At 46.3% G+C, this 21049-nt stretch overlaps 1 protein-coding gene across 2 annotated transcripts in view; it reads right to left on the bottom strand.

Moving 5' to 3' along the window:
* The window catches only part of RFTN2 (raftlin family member 2), a 53486-nt gene that overhangs the window by 7447 nt on the left and 24990 nt on the right, over positions 1-21049 (bottom strand). The window lies entirely within an intron of this gene.

The following is a 21049-nucleotide window of genomic DNA, read 5'->3' as shown; positions in this document are numbered from 1 at the left end:
GCTACCTTTGAAGGTGACCCAGAAACTGCTATTAATCCAGAATGCGGCAGCTAGACTGGTGACTGGGAGTGGCCACCAAGACCATGTAACACCGGTCTTGAAAGACCTACATTGGCTCCCAGTGCGTTTCTGAGCACAATTCAAAGTGTTGGTGCTGACCTTTAAAGCCCTAAAGGGCCTCGGTCCAGTATATTTCAAGGAGCGTCTTCACCCCCATCATTCTACCCGGACACTGAGGTCCAGCACCGAGGGCCTTCTGGTGGTTCCCTCACTGCGAGAAGTGAGGTTACAGGGAACCAGGCAGAGGGCCTTCTCGGTAGTGGCACCCGCCCTGTGAAACGCCCTCGCGCCAGATGTCAAAGAGAACAACAACTACCAGACTTTTAGAAGACATCTGAAGGTAGCCCTGTTTAGGGAAGCTTTTAATGCTTGATGTATTACAGTATTTTAATATTTTTTGGGGGAAGCCGCCCAGAGTGGCTGGGAATAATAAAAATTATTATTATTATTATTATTATTATTATTAGAAATGTGAGAGACTAATTTAGGATCAGTTTGTGCCACGTCTCACGCCCACCCACATTATCAATCTATTCCAGCTGTGCAGAACCTCTGGTCCTCCAGATGTTATGAACTATAGCTCCCATCACCCCTGGCTGTTGGCCACGCTTGCTGGTGCTGATGGGAGTTGCATTTTATCAACATCTGGAGGCTACAAAGTTCCCAACCCCTGGCCTCCACAGTCCACACACAAGAACACAGCCCATCTCATTTTAGTCACGTTGGACAGTGCTATCATTACCAATTTTGACATGCAAGGTTATGTTGTTGTTTTAAAGCTGCTTTTAACCTCCCCTTTGTTCCAAACCAGCTGTCTCTTTCACGCCTTAGTTTTCTCCAGGGTAAGATATTTTTCCTGCCAGATGTCAAGTCATGAGATGAGGCTCTCTGACCGCTCTTGCCCACCGCTGAAGCTCTTCTTCCTCTTACTAATCTAAGCAGAAAGTTACTGACGCAATGGCCACGGTTAGCCAGCTTTATTTTTTTCTTTTTTAAAAAAAGAGGAAACTCCTTAACTTAAAGAAAACAAAAGAGATTATTGTGGACTTTAAGAAATGTAAATTGAATATCCAGCCACTTATTATTGAGGGGAAGTGCGTGGAACAGGTCTCGGTGTTTTGATTTCTGGGAATGGAGTTGAGAGATGACCTAACCTGGGGAGAAAACAGCAAAGACCTGGTGAAGAGAGCACAGCAGAGGTTATATTTTCTGAGAATCCTCCAGAAAAACAATCTCTCAAAGGACCTGTTGATGGCATTTTACCATTGTACTGTGGAGAGTCTATTAACTTATGGTCTGTGTGTGTGGTTTGGGAGCCGCACGGCCAGGGTAAAACAACGCTGTCCAGGGTTGTAAAGACTGCGAAGAGAATAACTGGGTGCACTCTTAGATCAAATCTATGCTTCCAGGTGCCATAAGAAAGCTGCAGAGATAGCGCAGGATAGTACGCACCCCGGAAATGCTCTCTTTCAGCTTCTGCCTTCTGGAAGAAGGTATAGGGTTATAAAAACCAGGACTAGCCGCCTGAGAAACAGTTTCTATCCAAATGCAATTCTGGTTTTAAACGCATTATAAGGAATCTCTATTGTATTTTAAAATGGGGTTTCAGAGTTTTTAGGGGTTTTTAAATGTCTTATGTAGATTTTTCAATTTCTTTGTTCTGTATGGGACAATGACAATAAAGATATCGTATCGTATCGAAAACTGGCTGCATTCCCCAGCGGTATATCCACCGACTACCTAGATACAAGCTGAATTTTGTCTCAAAGGGAGGATTTCAACAGCTTTTTAAACTTGGGCAGACAGCATGTTCATGCCCTGAAAATATTTTGCCTGTGGAAAAAGATCACATGAAATTTCCAGACTGTAAGGGGAAATTGATGCCATGTTCTTCTGATGGTCCCAGCAGTGCAAGCATTTATTACTTGCCAGATGAACCTCCCCCCCTTTGCCCTGTGCACTGTCCTGGGGTCTCTCCTGACCCTCCAGAGTAAGTTTCGGGCAGGCATGGGGGGTAGGGCTGGGTGATAACCATTTGCCAACGTCGTAATATACTGCCCGCTAAATACCGCAATGTGGCGGTACAGTCATACCTCGAGTCGAATGTGCTTCAGGTTGAGCGCTTTCGGGTTGCGCTCCGTTGCAACCCGGAAGTAACCCAAAAGTTTTGCCGCTCGTGCATGCGCAGATGTTCAAAAAGACATCATGCGCATGCGCAGAAGCCGCAAAACGTGGTCCGCGCACATGCAGACACGCCGTCGAGTCTTACGTTCCATTCAGGATGCGAACGGGGCTCTGGAACGGATCCCATTCGCATCCTGAGGTACCACTGTACATCACAATGTCAGAAAAGAGCCCATGTCCAAGCAGCGGCGGATGAGGCAGCGGTGCCAACCCTCTGTTTGTAGGCCTGCCTCATCCGCTGCCTTGGCACGGGCAGGGATGGGAGCAAGCCTCTCCCTCCCTGGATGAAGAAGGAGCCCACTGGCACCTCCCCTCACCAGTGGCGTAGCGTGGGGGGTGCAGGGGGGCCCGGCCGCACCGGGCGCAACATCTGGGGGGTAGGGTTAGGGGGCGCAAATCCACGGGATAGGGGGTGCAAATCCACGGGTTAGGGGGCGCAAATTACTTGCCTTGCCCCGGGTGCTGACAACCCACGCTACGCCACTGCCCCTCACCCATGCCAGGGTGGCGGAAGGCAAGGGAGACTGGTAAGACTCAGCTGGGGGGCAGGAGTGCTTCTTCGAGCCTTCCTGCCCCCCAGCTGAGGAAGCCCCATGTTCCTTCAGCGTGCTCCAGCCAGAGGCCAGAGGGACATGAGGCTTGTTGAAGCAGAGGGAAGAACAAGCTGGCGGTTTCACTCAGGGGTACATCGCTGGCGAAACTGCCACTGCTCCCGAGTCCCTCTGCCTCCAGCGCCTGGCTGCAGTTTGTTTTTCCCTCAGCGTGCTGGGCGATGGTAGCAGAAGGACTCAGGAGCCGTCATGGCGGCCTGCCCCTATTACTGGTCCTGGGCGATATATGGATACAGTGGTACCTCGGGTTAAGTACTTAATTTGTTCTGGAGGTCCGTTCTTAACCTGAAACTGTTCTTAACCTGAGGTACCACTTTAGCTAACGGGGTCTCCCGCTGCCGCTGCACGATTTCTGTTCTCATCCTGAAGCAAAGTTCTTAACCCGAGGTACTATTTCTGGGTTAACGGAGTCTGTAACCTGAAGCGTCTGTAACCCAAGGTACCACTGTAGATTATTGCACAAGCCTAAGGGGGGGGGCAGTTGTGCTAGCAGGAGTCCTTGAGCTGCCTTCTGCTCGCGTTCTGGGCTAGATGAATACAGCACTCTGTCTTGAACTCAGGGTCCAGGAAACAGCAATTTGGGAATTCTGTGGAGAGCAGCTTCTGAGAAAGGGACATTCTCAGAATCGCCTGGGTGTGTGCTCAGCTTAGCCATATGCTATCCCCTGAGTCACAGCTGCTATTATTTTTATTATTATTTTTCATTTTCAACTTTAGTTGGATGTCACCCAGTTCATAAGTTTGGAATTTGCTAAGGAAGCCAATGTGACATGTCATTCCATCAAGCATCTGGAGTTGAGGACCTCATTTAGCCTGCCCACAGAATTATCACAAAGCCTGTAGAATTAACTAGAACACCACAGTACACAGAATACAATGTGCTTTAATGCACTTAATTCTATCCTGGATTGTACTGATCTTTACTTAAAGGTAAAGGGACCCCTGACCATTAGGTCCAGTTGTGACCGACTCTGGGGTTGCGGCGCTCATCTCGCTTTACTGGCCGAGGGAGCCGGCGTACAGCTTCCGGGTCATGTGGCCAGCATGACTAAGCCGCTTCTGGCGAACCAGAGCAGCACACGGAAACGCCATTTACCTTCCCGCCGGAGCGGTACCTGTTTATCTACTTGCACTGACATGCTTTCAAACTGCTAGGTGGGCAGGAGCAGGGAGCAGGGAGCTCACCCCGTTGTGGGGATTCGAACCACTGACCTTCTGATCGGCAAGCCCTAGGCGCTGTGGTTTAACCCACAGTGCCACCCGCGTCCCTTTACTTTATCTTTACTGATATTGTGGTAAATGGCTACAACTCTCATCATCCCTGATCACTGTCTACTTTGGCTACGGCTGCTGTGAACTGTAGTTCAATAATGTTTAAAGGACCACATTTGATGTATCGCTAGATCTTAAACTAAGACTTCTACAACAGAAAATACAATTTAGAATCTATTGGACTCCCTTATGTTTGTATAAGAAAAGACTATTTAATGTAGCTCTTTGTTGGAGATGTAATATGGATAATGCTTCTTCGAAACATATGCTTTTACTGTGTCCCACACTTATTACGTTTTAGGAGAAAGTGCTGGACTCTATAAGCAAGACACTTGGGGAAATTTTTAAGATTTTCAGAGGTGAATGTGCTCTTGAACTATATACCCATTGTATGGAAATTGACAATAGGACAGCGAAAATGGATTCTACATGCACTAATGGTGACCAAGAGACTGATGAATGGGGAAAATAGAGATACTATTCCCCTTTAACAATGGCTTGATAACACTGGGAACATATGAATGGACAGTTTATAGACGCAGTCTTTCTTTGGATTAATGCAATGGTATCTGGAATGAGTTTACACAGAATGGGTTAGGTTACTGACAATTATATGAGTACAGTGGTGCCTCGCAAGACGAAATTAATTCGTTCTGCGAGTCTCTTCGTCTAGCGGTTTTTTCGTCTTGCGAAGCAACCCTATTAGCGGCTTAGCGGATTAGCGCTATTAGCGGTTTAGCGGCTATTAAAGGCTTAAGGGATTAGCGGATTAGCTGCTAAAAGGCTATTAGCGGTTTAGCGGCTTAGAAAAAGGGGGTGGGGAGCGAAAAATAATCTCAAGACTCGCAAGACATTTTCGTTGCCCATAAGGAAATTCGTCCTGCGAAGCGCATTGAAAAACGGAAAACCCTTTTGTCTAGCGGGTTTTCCGTCTTGCGAGGCATTTGTCTTGCGGGGTACCACTGTATTAGGATAAAAAGAATACATAGATCTGCATAATAATGCATGGAAATGTAACAGCATTTTTTTATTTTCTTTTATCATTCTCTCTCATTCTTTCCCTTCTTTCTCCCCCTTCTTTCTTTATCTTTTTTACAAATGAAATTCTCTTAATGAAATATTAATAAAAACAGTCCCAAAAAAAGCATCTGGAGGACCACATGTTCACCACCTCTAAGCCAGACGCTTTTCACAAAAGCAGTTTCAGCACTTCTATTTGAGCACAGAAATGGGCTTAAGACAAACAGCAACACACTTTGTGAATTGCTGTGACCAAAATCATGTCGCTTCTGTTCTCCATCAATATACGCAAAGCAATGTTTTCCTCAGCAAGGGCACTATGCATTTAATTAAGACAGTCCAGTCCACCATATTTAAAGATTCTGGCTCCAAGCACCCCTTCCAGGCCTGGCTTGAGTGAAGCTGAGTTGACCCCCCAAAAGACGAGAAACACAGGAAGGTCCTTGTGGAAATTTGCATACTGCACAATTCAGCTTACCCTTTGGTGATTCACTTTCTAGCAGCATGTCAAAGAGAGAGGAGAGGCGGGGTTAGTAAAGTGTTAATGGAAATACCTACACGCTGATGTGCATTTTGCATGGGGTTCCTACATATAATAATAATATATTACTTATACCCCGCCCATCTGGCTGGGTTTCCCCAGCCACTCTGGGCAGCTCCCAACAGAATATTACAAACACGATAAAACATCAGACATTAAAAACTTCCCTAAACAGGGCTCCCTTCAGATGTCTTCTAAAAGTCAGATAGTTCTTTATTTCCTTGAAATCTGGTGGGAGGGCGTTCCACAGGGCGGGCGCCACTACTGAGAAGGCCCTCTGCCTGGTTCCCTGTAACCTCACTTCTCACAGGGAGGGAACTGCAAGAAGGCCCTCGGAGCCGGACCTCAGTGTCCGGGCTGAATGATGGGGGTGGAGACGCTCCTTCAGGGGAAGGGCCACAGCTCAGGGGCAGAGCAGATGTTTTGGAGCCAGGAGGTCTCAGGTTCAATGCCTGGCAACTCCAGGCAATGTCCCCTACCTGAAACCCTGGAAAGTTGCTGCTGCCAGTCTGTGTAGACAATACTGGAGTAGATGGACAAATGGTCCGACTGAGTATAAAGCAGCTTCCTCTATTCCCACATAGCCTAGATTATTGATTACAGTTTTATAATCAGTAACTGTAATTGTTAAGAGTGAACTTATTTTTAATTATTGTTGGCTGATACTTAATTTCATTGCGCAATAACGGATTATTGAATATTACTTTATTTGATGTAAGTTGATTATTTTTAACTTATGTTTTGCACTGGATAATAATAATAATAATAATAATAATAATAATAATAATAATAACAGCAATAATAATAATAGTTATTTATACTCCGCCCATCTGGCTCGGTTTCCCCCAGACATTCCAGGTGGCTTCCAGCAGAATATAAAAACCAAAATAAATGGATCAGATTGTTATAAGGTGTGTGATATTTGTTGTTTCTTCAGCTTGTAAACCGCCTTGCATAGAGTAATATGGAAAGGCGGTTATGCAAACTAAAAGTGGAATGAAACGAAACCGCCAGCTGCTGTGAACCCTATTACCTTTCCCCCTTAGGGACTGGAAAGGAGGGAAACAATTTGGCCCACCCCATTCCTGCAGGAGAGCCAGTGTGGTGTAGAGGTTAAGAGCTGTAGTCTCATAATCTGGGGAACCGGGTTCGCGTCTCCGCTCCTCCACATGCAGCTGCTGGGTGACCTTGGGCTAGTCACACTTCTCTCAAGTCTCTCAGCCCCACTCACCTCACAGAGTGTTTGTTGTGGGGGAGGAAGGGAAAGGAGAATGTTATCCGCTTTGAGACTCCTTTGGGTAGTGATAAAGCGGGATATCAAATCCAAACTCCTCTTCTTCTTCTGCAACTTATATAAATGCATAACAGAGGCATAGCTGGGGGGGGGGGCGGCACTGGGGCAGCCCTTACCGCGGGGCCTGCACTGTGCCCGAGCCATGCGTCTCTCCTGGGAGCGACGTAGTGGCTCAGTTGCCAGCATGCTCCACGCTGCCCAGGCACCCAAGCAGCTAGCTACGCTGCTGATGCACAATGTGCCATTATGATACTAAACTCAGCCCTTGCAAAGATAGCGCACGACCCAGGCTGCGTACAAATTTGCGGCTTAAAATGCAGCAAGGCCGTTATCCCCTGTTGCATTTCAAGTCACATTTTTGTGTTGTTGCAGACACCTGAAAAGGGGCAGCAATGCCTTCACTTTATGCCCATTACCTGATTTGTTTCCCTGCACCAAACTCCCAATTCATGGAAGCGGTCATCTGAGCATGTGCGACAACTGCCTGCAATGTACACACCTCAGCTCAACCATGGCTTCCGTTTTCTAATCAGATGGAAGCACATGAAACAGGAGTATTTTTTCAAGAAACTGCAGGATACCTAGGGACAGTGTCTTATGTCATGCATAGGTAAAGGTAAAGGGACCCCAACCATTGTCCAGTTGCGGACGACTCTGGGGTTGTGGCGCTCATCTCTCTTTATTGGCTGAGGGAGCCGGCATACAGCTTCCGGGTCATGTGGCCAGCATGACTAAGCCGCTTCTGGCGAACCAGAGCAGCGCATGGAAACGCCGTTTACCTTCCCGCCAGAGCGGTACCTATTTATCTACTTGCACTTTGACGTGCTTTCGAACTGCTAGGTTGGCAGGAGCAGGGAACGAGGAACGGGAGCTCACCCCGTCGTGGGGATTCAAACTGCCGACCTTCTGATCGGCAAGCCCTAGGCTCTGTGGTTTAGACCACAGCGCCACCCGCATTACTTGGCTTCAAATGCCAGCGGTGGGAGTGCGCTTGAGATGGAGTAAACATTAATGTGTACACAGCCAGGTCAAGTCAATCACTTCAAAGTTCAATTCATTTCATCGAGAAAGGAAGACTCTGAAATCAATTCAAATTGTTAAGCTTTGGCTGGATTAAGTCAGGCAATCTTCAAATGTTTACCATAATTTTCACTCTATTGGACGTACCCGACCATGGGACGCACCTTGTTTTAGAGGAGGAGAACAAGAAAAAAAATTATCCCCCTCTCTGCTCAGCGCCCCTTCAGCGAAGTGGCAGGAGAAACGGAGCCCCTTCCATTTCTCCCCCCGCTTGGCTGAAGGGGCACTGCGCAGCTCTCCCTCTCTGCTGAAGCCAGGAGAGTCTTGCTCTCCTGGCTTCAGCAAAAGGAACCTGAAGCCTGCGGAGCGCAGCGGGAACTTGCACTGTGCTCCGAAGGCTTCAGGCGTCTATCCCTGAAGCCTGGAGAGCGAGAGGGGTCGGTGTGCACCGACCCCTCTCGCTCTCCAGGCTTCAGCGAAAGCAACGCGAAACCTCCGGAGCGTGGAGGGAGCGCTCCCTCTGCGCTTTGGAGACTTCACGTTGCTATCGCTGAAGCCAAGGAGCCTGCATTCGCTCCATAGGACGCACACACATTCCCCCTTAATTTTTGGAGGGGGAAAAAAGTGTGTCCTATAGAGCGAAAAATACGGTATATCTTCTGCAGGAGGTATAATTTTAGCATCTTTGATGATACAGAACAGTATTTTTATTGGATTCCTACAGGAAAACCAGCTTCTGTATTAGTGATTAAGGAAGCTGTGGCCTTGCCTACAGACCAGCAGTCAAGGAAATGTAAAGGAAAGAGGGGGAAGGGTGGCAATTGAAGAGGAAGCGAGAAAGAGCTGGTTGGGATTGGAGGGGGGATAGAGCAAAGGGGCACAATACTCAGGATGAAAGGCAAGTGAGCATAATAAAAATAGCAGCAAGAGATTGCAGAGAAAAATGGGGGTTGTGTCTCTAAAAGTGGGCGACGGAAGTTGAACTTCTTATGGAAAGGAATGGAAGCAGTCAAAGAAAAAGGATGCAGAGCTGAAGAATCAGACGAACAATGCAATTTTAAGCATTTAGAAGTAGACAGATAGGCAGCGTTGCGTAGTGGTTAGAGTATGACTAAGATCTGGGAGGGACACGGGTGGTGCTGTGGGTTAAACCACAGAGCCTAGGACTTGCCAATCAGAAGGTCGGCGGTTCAAATCTCTGTGACGGGGTGAGCTCCCGTTGCTTGGTCCCTGCTCCTGCCAGCCTAGCAGTTCGAAAGCATGTCAAAGTGCAAGTAGATAAATAGGTACCGCTCCAGCTGGAAGGTAAACGGCGTTTCCGTGCGCTGCTCTGGTTTGCCAGAAGCGGCTTAGTCATGCTGGCCACATGACCCGGAAGCTGTAGGCCGGCTCCCTTGGCCAATAAAGCGAGATGAGCGCCGCAACCCCAGAGTCGGCCACGACTGGACCTAACAGTCAGGGGTCCCTTTACCTTTAAGATCTGGGAGACCAGAATGTCCTTTAGTGACCTTGGGCCAGTTATTGCCTCTCACAGGGTAAACTACTTTACAGGGTTTATGTGGGAATTAAATGAAAAAAGGCAGAACTATGTATGTCACACCTTGAGCCTCTTGGAGGAAAATGGTGGCGTACAAATGGAACACCTGCACTAATAAATACCACTGAATTCAGTAGTGCTTACTCCCTCACCTCCTGAGAGCAAGCCCTACTGATTGATTGATTGATTGATTGATTGATTTAGTTAGTATACAGCCCTATACCCATAGATATTGGGGCAGTTTGCAACATAAAACTGCAATATAATAGGACTTCTCAGTAGACCGTGTTGAGATTATGCTGTTAGATTATTTGAGGCTTAAATAAGAAAGAGGTGTCAGGATGTTAGAAGAAGCAAAGCGTCACATAAGGAAGAAAGACGAAAGCAGAAGTAGAACGTAAGAAGAACAGGTCATAAAATCACTCCTGTGATTTCACAATCCCATCAGCAGTATTAACAAAACTTGATAGCAATGACCGTAGACAACAGCCATGAATCTCACTGAAACCAACAGGGCTTCATAAACATATCAACTTTTGTTCTGGCTTGCGGCCAGTCCTTTATAGGCTTTCCCCTTGGTGTGAAAGCATCTCCTACGACATTGCAGCCTCCATCGAGAACTCGCTTGCAAACGTAGATTTCAAATGTATTGTCTGTGCATTTTCCTCCTTGGTTTTAACAAGACAGTTGCATTTACAAACAAAAGCAAAAACACTAGTAAATAAAGAATCACCTTATCTCAATATTCGGTTAATTAACTGGTTTCTACCCTGCCCTTTCATTCCAAAAGGATCCGCATGTAAAATGTGCTCCTGTTCAGGACTCTAGACAGCTAGTCTCTCCAATCTGGGATTCCCACGCTCTTTCCATTTCTCTTTTCCAGCTGACAGTCTACATTCCACCATTCCTCATTGCACTGTTGCTAGCTTCCTTACACCAGTCTGATCTTGTGTGTGTGTGTGTGTGTGTGTGTGTGAAGATATTTTTGTACTTCTGCAAATCTTGGGATTCCCCCAACCATACTGATACTTCTGTTATTTCACAATGGCCCCATTTTGATCACAATCTTCGCAACACTACTAGCTTGGAACAAGGTGAGGTTATTCTTTTTCTCAATTCGGACCGAAGCTGGTTTTGGGGGGTGGAAAGGCATGAAGATACAGTATTCCATCCCCTTCATGCATCACTGCCTTGCCGTGGCGAAGGGGCTTGAATAACTCAGAGAAGCTATGAACTATGCCGAGTATGGAAGTGAGAGCTGGACCATAAAGAAGGCTGATCGCTGAAGAATTGATGCTTTTGAATTATGGTGCTGGAGGAGACTCTTGAGAGTCCCATGGACTGCAAGAAGATCAAACCGATCCATTCTGAAGGAAATCAGCCCTGAGTGCTCACTGGAAGGACAGATCCTGAAGCTGAGGCTCCAATACTTTGGCCACCTCATGAGAAGAGAAGACTCACTGGAAAAGACCCTGATGTTGAGAAAGATGGAGGGCACAAGGAGAAGGGGACGACAGAGGACGAGATGGTGGGACAGTGTTCTCGAAGCTACCAGCATGAGTTTGACCAAACTGCGGGAGGCAGTGGAAGACAGGAGTGCCTGGCGTGCTCTGGTCCATGGGGTCACGAAGAGTCGGACACGACTAAATGACTAAACAACAACAACAACAGTATTTCATGGAACCCTAGAGCTGGAAGTGACCCCAGGGATCATCTAGTCCAAACCCTGCAATGAAAGAATTTCACCTAAGGCATCCATGACAGATGGCTATCCAACCTCTGCTTAAAAACCTCCAATGAAGGACAGTCCACAAGCTCCCGATGGAGACCGTTCCACTGTTGAACAACTCTTACTTTTTCAGATAGGTAGGTGCACAGCTGCAGCACCACTGAAAGCAACAGGATTTAATTCAGTCGCCATTAACTTGCATCACTGATTTCAAATGAACTGAATCACGTCACAACTACATTCAGTTGCATCAAAGTCTAAATGTTTTAGACTTGTTAGGCCTTGATGCAACTAAAATTAGCTAAAACTCAAAGAGAAATCTTGTTTTCAGTGAACTATCTAGAAGTATTGAAAACAATTTCAATCTATTTCTTTAAAATGTTTCATGTTAGATTAAATCCTGGATCACCATCTGTTTATGGGGGAAGCCGTGATTGTTGGACAGGGACAGATTGCATCTTGAAGGAACAATCCAGACAAGGCTCTGGTCTGTTATGTCCGGAGCATAGCTGTCAACCTTTCCCTTTTTTTAAGGGAAATTCCCTTATTCCGAATAGGATTCCTTGCAACCAAAGGGAAAAAGTTGACAGCTATGGCCTGGAGTCGCTACCTTTTCCCCCCCCTTGACAAATGTTCTGTGCCTTTAACAGCTGCTTGATAAAATCCAACAGGTGCATCTCTTCCTGACGTGGCGACAGAACTGCTGAATTTCCGCATGCAAATCACAGCTGTTCAAGGCACAAAGCCTTGTCACAGAAAGATGACTGGATATGGTTGGACTGCTTGTGCTGACTTTCCCTGCATTAAGAAAATTAAGACACACTGTACGATCTTCCTTTATTATTTTTATCGTCGTCATTTTTATCACCACTCAGTCCACTGCCCAGGGGTGGCCAACTCTCAAGAGACTGCGATCTACTTTCAGAATTAAAAACTGGCAGTAATCTACCTCCATTTTGGGGGGTTCAGCTCAAAGTTGCTGAGCTTTTTTAGGGAGGAGAAAAGCCCTGTTTTTTAGGGGTTTAAAAAAAGCTTTTTTGGGGGGTTAACCTTCCGTTGGGGGGGGGGGTTAAAGGCAAGGGACAAAGGGGTAAAGTCACTCACAAAAAGATCGCTATGGATGAAAACAGCAGCGCAGAGAAAGCTCCATCTTCCCTTCCAGAGATCAAACAACAATGGAGGGCGGGGTGAGGCGGCAGGGAAGGAGTAAATTTTAGCGGCCCTAAGGAAAGGGATCCAGAGATCCAGCGCGATCTACCGAAACCTCACAGGAATCTACCAGCAGATTGTGATCGACCTGTTGGACATCTCTGGTCTATCACATCCACTTCCAAAAGGTTGAATCCTGACAAGACAGAAGTACTGTTTTTGGGGGAAAGGAGGCGGGCGGGTGTGGAGGATTCCCTGGTCCTGAATGGGGTAACTGTGCCCCTGAAGGAGCAGGTGCGCAGCCTGCGAGTCATTCTGGACTCACAGTTGTCCATGGAGGTGCAGGTCAATTATGTGTCCAGGGCAGATGTTTATCAGCTCCACCTGGTACGCAGGCTGAGACCCTACATGCCAGCAGACTGTCTCACCAGAGTGGTGCGTGCTTGAGTTATCTTTCGCTTGAATGCGGCAGCTAGACTGGTGACTGGGAGCAGCCGCCGAGACCATATAACGCCAGTCTTCAAAGACCTGCACTGGCTCCCAGTACGTTTCTGAGCCCAATTCAAAGTGTTGGTGCGGACCTTTAAAGCCCTAAACGGCCTCGGCCCAGGATACCTGAAGGAGCGTCTCCACCTCCATTGTTCTGCCCAGACACTGAGGTCCAGCACTGAGGGCCTTCTGGCAGTTCCCTCGCTGCGAGAAGCCAAGTTACAGGGAACCAGGCAGAGGGCCTTCTCGGTAGTGGCACCCGCCCTGTGGAACGCCCTTCCACCATATGTCAAAGAGAAAAATAACTACCAAACTTTTAGAAGACATCTGAAGGCAGCCCTGTTTAGGGAAGCTTTTAATGTTTGATGCATTAATGTATTTTAGTGTTTTGTTGGAAGCCGCCCAGAGTGGCTGGGGAAACCCAGCCAGATGGGCGGGGTATAAAAAACACATTATTATTATTATTATTATTATTATTATTATTATTATTATTATTATTAATATTATTATTATTATGACATAACCACCAGCAACTGTGTGCACCCAGCCGCGGCAAAACCCAAACCCTTCTTTGAAATCTTTTGGGGGGCCTCAGCCCCCCCACCCGATGGCACCCCTGACCATTAGGTAAATCAGAATGAATCCTCCGTAAACAGGCTGTCTGGAAGGGCTCCAAATATAAGCAGTTTATTTTATTAAGATAGTTTCACGCAGCGCAGTTATTGGGCCTCCTAACCCATCGAACAATCTGAACCTGTCTCTTCCCCTTCATTTCCACTCTCTTTAGCTCATTTCCATTTCCCTTTGCTATTGCTGGTTATTACTTCTGAGCTTCCTACATCTTCTTACGCTGCCCTGCTGAGTTAATGGGTGATGTCTCTGGTCCTGCAAGAAGAGCAATTAAAAAGCTGTTTGGGAGTTTTTTTGAGGGGGGGGCGGGGACCAACTCTTCCCATCAAATTTGCAGCCCTGCTACTTTTAATTAAAAACAATGCATACACAGACATGTGTATACACTGGAAGGTTGATACATGCATCTTCTGTGAAACATGTCAATTGGCATTAAGTACCACCACATACTAGTATGTGCCTAAGGAGCCAGTGTTCAGGCTATTGAAATACTGTGTTTTTCGCTCTATAGGACGCACCCGACCATAGGACGCACCTTGTTTTAGAGAGGGAGAACAAGAAAAAAAAATTCTCCCCCTCTCTGTTCAACACCCCTTCAGCAAAGCGGCAGGAGAAACGGAGCCCCTTCCATTTCTCCTCCCGCTTGGCTGAAGGGGTGCTGTGCAGCTCTCCCTCTCTGCTGAAGCCAGGAGAGTCTTGCTCTCCTGGCTTCAGCAAAAGGAACCTGACGCCTGTGGAGTGCAGCGGGAACTTCAGGCGGCCATCCCTGAAGTCTGGAGAGCGAGAGGGGTCAGTGCACACCAACCCCTCTCGCTCTCCAGGCTTCAGTGAAAGCAACGCGAAGCCTCCGGAGCGTGGAGGGAGCGCTCCCTCTGCGCTTCGGAGGCTTCGCATTGCTATTGCTGAAGCCAAAGAGCCTGCATTCGCCCCATAGGACACACACACATTTCCCCTTAATTTTTGGAGGGGAAAAAGTGCGTCCTATAGAGCGAAAAATACGGTAACTCCAAAGATTCCACTAGGAAAGACTAGGGAGGTGAGAGGGGGAGAAGGAAGAAACTTATTATATTATATGCAAACCTTCCTGATAGGTAAAAAAATGTGCAGGATTCCAGGAATTTGTCTGGCAACGAGGCATTTCCTTTGCTGTGTACCCTCCTGAACAAAGGCATGGAATAATTAAAATAGTTTGACAATGGCAAAACTTTGATTTTAACAAGGAAGCAAGTGAGTGCTACTTAGACTGGAAGCAAATTTAACATGTGTGATGTCTGGGCTTATTAAAATGCTGAACACGACAATGTCCAGGGGCTTACTTTAATTCACAACTGAGTTGAGTGATGGTGGAATTTCTACTGAATTTCAATGAGGGAGGGAAAGTGCATTAAAAGGGAGTTTCTTTTATAAGTTAAATCTCTCTCTCACACACCCCTCTTTCTCTTTTACGCCTTTGCCAAAGAATGCATAACTTAGGCTGACGAGGAGATAGCACGCCACTGCAATTAGTTTACCTTTCTAGCACTGTTTATCGCCTTCCTAACCGTTGTGTTTTTTTCCTTTAATTTGGCTGCTTTGAAGGGTATATTTAGTTCATTTGTTGAAGCTGATAGCTGTTACAAGTTTGTTGAGGGCAGAACAGGCTTCTCTTGCAGTATCCTGGGAAAGAAAGTTGACTGAAAAACAGGCTTAGGGAGCCGCAGTCATGGCCAGAGGGATGTGCTTCCTATTTCATTATATTTTATAGAGAAAGAAGTAATTAGAAATGAATTAATTGCTGGGGCTATGTTGGTTTTTATATATATGGGATTAGACATTTAATTATTTTTAAAGAGGGATGTTGCACACTTCTTGGGGCTAAATTTGCTGGTGCTCTTCTTTTCGCAGGAAGACTTTTGATCCAGGATGACTCTGCAAGAGGAGGTAAAAGGTAAAGGTAAAGGGACCCCTGACCATTAGGTCCAGTCGTGGCCGACTCTGGGGTTGCGGCACTCATCTTGCTTTATTGGCCGAGGGAGCCGGCGTACAGCTTCCGGGTCATGTGGCCAGCATGACTAAGCCGCTTCTGGTGAACCAGAGCAGCACACGGAAATCCCGTTTACCTTCCCGCCAGAGCAGTACCTATTTATCTACTTGCACTTTGACGTGCTTTCGAACTGCTAGGTTGGCAGGAGCAGGGACCGAGCAACGGGAGCTCACCCCGTTGCGGGGATTCGAACCGCTGACCTTCTGATCGGCAAGTCCTAGGCTCTGTGGTTTAACCCACAGCGCCACCTGCATCCCCTGCAAGAGGAGGAGAGGGGCTTTTTTTGCCAATTTCCCTCCCCTGCACAGTTCCCTGAAAATCTGCTTCCCATATTCTGGGACCGGGTAGCTCAGTGGGTTAGAATGTGATGCTCATGACGCCAAGGTTGCAGGGGGTTGGACTAGATGATCCTCAGGGTCCCTTCCAAATCTACAATTGTACGATTCTGGTATGGAAGATGGTGGTTGTGGGCTGCGGCAGAAGGAAGGAAGGAATGGCAATAATCATTGCTCTTCCTGTCCTGTTAGCAAAGACTGTGAAGGGAAGAATTTGGTTGTGGAAGGGCACCAATGGATACAACCCTTAATAAAAACAAGTTAAAAATAACAGCAGCAGATAGTCTATATGTCTATCAATCCAGCAACGAGAAAAATGAAATGCCTACATTGGCTCACAGTACATTTCCGAGCACAATTCAAAGTGTTGGTGCTGACCTTTAAAGCCCTAAATGGCCTCAGCTCAGTATACCTGAAGGAGCGTCTCCACCTCCATCGTTCAGCCCGGACACTGAGGTCCAGTGCTGAGGGCCTTCTGGCAGTTCCCTCACTGTGAGAAACAAAGCTACAGGCAACCAGGCAGAGGGCCTTCTTGGTAGTGGCACCAGCCCTGTGGAACGCCCTCCTATCAGATGTCAAAGAGATAAACAGCTACCTGACATTTAGAAGACATCTGAAGGCAGTCCTGTTCAGGGAAGTTTTTAATGTGCGACATTTTAATGTATTTTTAATCTTTGTTGGAAGCTGCCCAGAGTGGCTGGGGAGACCCAGCCAGATGGGCAGGGTACAAATAATAAATTATTATTATTATTATTATTATTATTATTACAGCTCAGCCAGACCCAAAAGTCTTCAAGTCAGGGGAGCTCCTTCTGCTCTCATTTGCTTCACCCAAAAAAAGGAAGAAGATATAAGTGGACTGTGGTCCGTGAACATAAGGTGCCTTTAAGGTGCCACAAGACTCTTTTGTTGTTCTTACTGCTAAGTTACTGGAGATTCACACCTTTTCAAAGCAGTGCAATTGCATCATCACTTGGTGGGATGGCTTGGCAGTCTGCAAAAAACTGTTAATTGGTAGAATATGAGTGTGAAAACGAAAGCTGCAGAGGGAAGCTAATGAGTGCTTCTTTCACTGTTTTATTTATTCTCAAGTGTGTGACTGCTTTTACTCTAGTAGTTGCACGGAGAAGTTTATACATATGGCTGGATCCAAAGGTTACCGTGAGTAAGGCACCTGTTCAAAAAAGGTACAGTCCCCCTGGTTCCATCTCTGATACCCTGAGCCTCACGAGTTGATTTTCAGAGTGCCCAGAGGGACTTAGCAGGAAAGGCCTGTTATGTGAGTAGAACTCTGCTCTTGTGTCTTAGGAACCAACCCATAATTTCCCATTTTTATTTATTATTTTAGGTAGGCATTCCCTGATTTAATTCTCTGCACAGAGCACTGCGCCAGCTGATTTGGGGAAAACAACAGCTCTGTCCTTACATTTAGCACCGAAAGGTACAAGACACTGGGATACTAAAAGTTATTAAGATTCAACAGGAGTTCTGATGTTAAGAGTTCAAAGTCAGTGGCGGGGGGTAGGGAGGGTAAGAGAACTGTAGACTGCAGAATATGCTGTTCTGTATTCAGACATGTGATTTGCATTCTTAAGGAAATCCGCCATGTGAAAGACAGCATAAAACCCATCAGACAAATACTAATTAATGTGGCATTTCCTCTGTCTGCCTATTTTTAATGATGTTGTTGCTATGTTTACTTTGCAGAATAGATGCCAGTGGAAATGATTTATCAGTTGAAGGACATAACACTGAAATTTTGAATATAAATCATGTAATGGTTTTGCCAGGCATTACGCCAGCACTCCAACTCACATATGTGTGTGCCAGAAGCAGACATTTGGATGAATAATAATAATAATAATAATAATAATTTTTATTTATACCCCGCCCTCCCCAGCCAAGGCCAGGCTCAGAGCGGCTTACAAGCAATAATAAAAACAAGTTGAATGATTACAACTTAAAAACAAGATTAAAATACAACATTAAAATATTGAAACCTTAAAATATTAAAATGTAGCCTCATCGCAGGAGGAGAAGGAAAGGAAAAAAGAAAGAGAGGGAGGGAATCAAATTGGCTCCAAGCCAAAGGCCAGGCGGAACAACTCTGTCTTACAGGCCCTGCGGAAAGAAATCAGATCCTGCAGGGCCCTGGTCTCATGAGGCAGAGCGTTCCACCAGGCCGGAGCCAGAGTTGAAAAGGCCCTGCCTCTGGTTGAAGCCAATCTAACTTCCTTAGATTGAACCCTAGCAAGATGAGGAATTCACGTGCAAGGTGTGTGATTCGCCCACCTGATCTAACATCCTGGGCTATGCAAACAGCAACTGGAATTGCTAGTCAGTAAAGGAGGAGGCCCCCATTTAGTCTTTACTGTCAAACAGTGTATTACTACAAGAAGTCTATATGCACACTTTGTTGGATTGGAGCCCTTCTATTTAAGAGTAGCTGTTATTGTTCCTATTACTGTTGTTTATTATTGAGATTACTTGCCTGCCTTTCACCATGAAGTCCCAGGATGAGTTACAACAGTTTGAAAGCAATTAAAACATCTCACATGAATACTGTCTCTCCAGAGTGGTGCACACTCTGGTTATCTCCAGCTTGGACTACTGCAATGTGCTCTACGTGGGGCTACCTTGGAAGGTGACCCGGAAACTACAGCTAATCCAGAACGCGGCAGCTAGGCCGGTGACTGGGAGTGGCCGCCAAGACCACATAACACCAGTCCTGAGAGATCTGCATTGGCTCCTAGTATGTTTCCAAGCATAATTCAAAGTGTTGGTGCTGACCTTTAAAGCCCTGAACGGCTCCATTCATCCTCAAAGAGAGTCTCCACCCCCATCGTTCAGCCCGGACACTGAGGTCCAGCTCCAAGGGCCTTCTGGTGGTTCCCTCATTGCGAGAAGTAAAGTTACAGGGACCCAGGCAGAGGGCCTTCTTGGTAGTGGCACTCGCCCTGTGGAACACCCTCCCAGCAGATGTCAAGGAGATAAGTAACTATACAATCTTTAGAAGACATCTGAAGATGCTTTAGTTGAGATTCCTGGATTGCAGGCGGTTGGTCTAGATGACCCCTGTGTTCCCCTTCAACTCTACAATTCTGTGAGGTTGGCTGCATGTGCTGTTGATAATTGTTATGTACTGAGTTGAATAGGATCCTGTCAGGGAACTGCCATCAGTGCCGGAGGGAGAGAGCAAAATCCAGAGGGATTCCAGAGAGCGTCCCGGGATTGGGAGAGGCAGCCCATCTTCTGGGGAAGAGAATCAGCGTAGCACCAGTGGAGAAGGGGGGGCAGATGGGGGAAGTGGCGATTCGGTCCCATGACTCCTTGCCGGGGACCAGCGGGGAGAGTACAGGTCCTCCGCTGCCTACGCCCTCCTTGCGCAGAAGGCTTTCGCGCAGAGAGAGTAGGAGAAGACTAGGCGTCAAAGAGCTTCTTTGTTGGAAGAAGTTTAAGAAACGCCCACTGACAGATTCTGCCAGCGATTGAGACAGCCACGGGTGAGAGGCTGTCCGGACAGAAAAGGTTCACTCAGGCAACCCAGCCAGGTGTTTGCACCGGCTTACGCACGAGCAACCCCTAGAACCACTACAGATCCAAAATGCAGCAGTCTGATTGGTCCTAGAACAATGCAGCAGTATGATTGGTCTGCAGGAGCCACCCAATCCAGCTCCAGATGGAAGTGAATCCGCAACCTGATTGGCCTACGGGAGAATCCCGGAATTAGCCAGTCACGTGCAGCCCATTGTGTAAACAATGTATATAAAGCAGATACTTTGGGGAAACTTTCATTCCTCCTCACCACTATGAGCCGAATAAAGAGCATGAAATCCACTCTCGACTCTGAGTATATTTCAATAATGCACGTCTGCATCCCACCATCTGGTGTAGATTCCTTAGTCTACCGATGTCTGGAATATTCCCTTAATTTTCTACCTTTATTTCCACAATCATACCCATCATGGTTCAGAAACAGTGCTCATTCAGTATTAGCACATGATAAATCATACCACTCAATAACCTACATATTATTGTCTGCAAGAGTTGGCTAGTTATGTAATATTTCCGACTTCCTCTACCTCCCCGTCTCTGCTTATGATGCCCCACTTCCCTTCTACAGGCAATCAAGCCAGGAGCCCGTTTCCTGTTTGCCTTTAAACGCTTGTTGTGGTTAAAATCCGCAAGGATGTTGATGGAAAGCAATTTGGGACAATTTCCCTTCTGCTGGTTTTTCCTACTTGATCATTTCAGATCCTGAAGAATAGCAAATGCGATGCTGCTCTAAAGGTTTCAGTTGATCAGAAAAGAATGAGCATATTCAGACAACAGCAATACCATGTTCATGCTAAAATGAATGTCTTTTGACAGATGTCTCACTACTGCGTAACAGTTTTTGTGATTCAGTTGTATGACTAGCAGCCCAGCCAGATGGGTGGGAAATAAATAAATAAATAAATAAATAAATAAAATCCCCAATTTATTTTCCACAACAAAAGTGCAGAAAATATTCAGAATGAAACTATGGGACAAAAAGAAAAACAAAATCGTGATTCTTCTCCTGTTTTAAAAAACCCCACCAAATATTTCAGGACAGATTTTTAATCAGAGCTTGTCTTGATGGAGATTTTCAAGCTACAATTTAAAAAAAAACAAAACAGGGAACTCCCAAATCTCAGTTGCTTCTGTTTTTCTTTTCTGGGACAACAATGTACTCTTCTCCCTTAGAAAAAAACCCCCTGCACTCGAGTATTTTATCAACACTATCTAGAACACTAGCGCTGCTTTTCCACTTAAAAAGAAGAATTGATTCAGAAACTAGGTCAACTCCCTTGGAAAAAATACGCATTTGCTTGGATCCGTTCCTGAGCTACTCCACCCACCACCAAAATTACGCGGACAGTTTTCCTTCTCAAGCAACAAACTCTGGTGAAGTAGTTGGTAGCCTTTGTAATTATGGTGAAACGGTCACTCCTATTTGAATCTATCACAGAAGAGGGATACCATAATTGTTCTAATTCAGGGATCCCCGAACTTGGGTCTCCAGCTGTTTCTGGACTACAATTCCCATCACCCCTGACCACTAGTCCTGCTAGCTAGGGATGATGGGAGTTGCAGTCCAAAAACAGCTGGAGACCCTCACAATGAGGTAAGA

The sequence above is a fragment of the Podarcis tiliguerta genome (genome assembly GCF_965153285.1).
Source record: "Podarcis tiliguerta genome assembly, chromosome: 1".
NCBI classification, from domain to species: Eukaryota; Metazoa; Chordata; class Lepidosauria; order Squamata; family Lacertidae; genus Podarcis; species Podarcis tiliguerta.
Note: the sequence above shows the minus strand (reverse complement) of the source record. Positions and strands in the feature narration are given on the sequence as shown.